Source organism: Tupaia chinensis, unplaced genomic scaffold (genome assembly GCF_000334495.1).
Source record: "Tupaia chinensis unplaced genomic scaffold, TupChi_1.0 Scaffold000201_1, whole genome shotgun sequence".
NCBI classification, from domain to species: Eukaryota; Metazoa; Chordata; class Mammalia; order Scandentia; family Tupaiidae; genus Tupaia; species Tupaia belangeri.
In genome coordinates, this window is record NW_006159676.1 from 1,833,468 (window position 1) to 1,833,836 (window position 369).

Here is a 369-nt window from a genome sequence, read left to right on the forward strand (position 1 = left end):
GCTGAACCCACAGAATCTTCTCTGAGTCATCGACCCCTTGGCTTCCTCCGAGAAAGGGGAGAGAGACCGGCTGGGCTGGGAATTCGAACTCAGCTCCTAAACTCGGCTTCCTCTTATGTAAATATGAAGAATGGACTCAGCTACCCTGAACTCTTTTTTTTAAAAAAAAATTAATTTTATTTATTCATTCATTTCTTTTAATTTGACCAGGGAGAGACAAAGAGAGAGAGAGAAGGAAAGTGGGAAAGCAAACCACCAGGTCTGGGACTTGAACCATAGTTGGCCATATAGGATTGTCCAGTGCCTTAGCCACCACGCCACGCCACCTGCTGGTCCCTACTGAACTCTTTTTTTTTGGGGGGGGGGGAG

The 369-nt window shown here is 46.3% G+C and overlaps 1 protein-coding gene across 2 annotated transcripts in view; it reads left to right on the forward strand.

Annotated features, from left to right (window-relative positions):
* The window catches only part of LRRC25 (leucine rich repeat containing 25), a 10,495-nt gene that overhangs the window by 8,295 nt on the left and 1,831 nt on the right, over positions 1-369 (forward strand). The gene's annotated exons all lie outside the window — the stretch shown is intronic.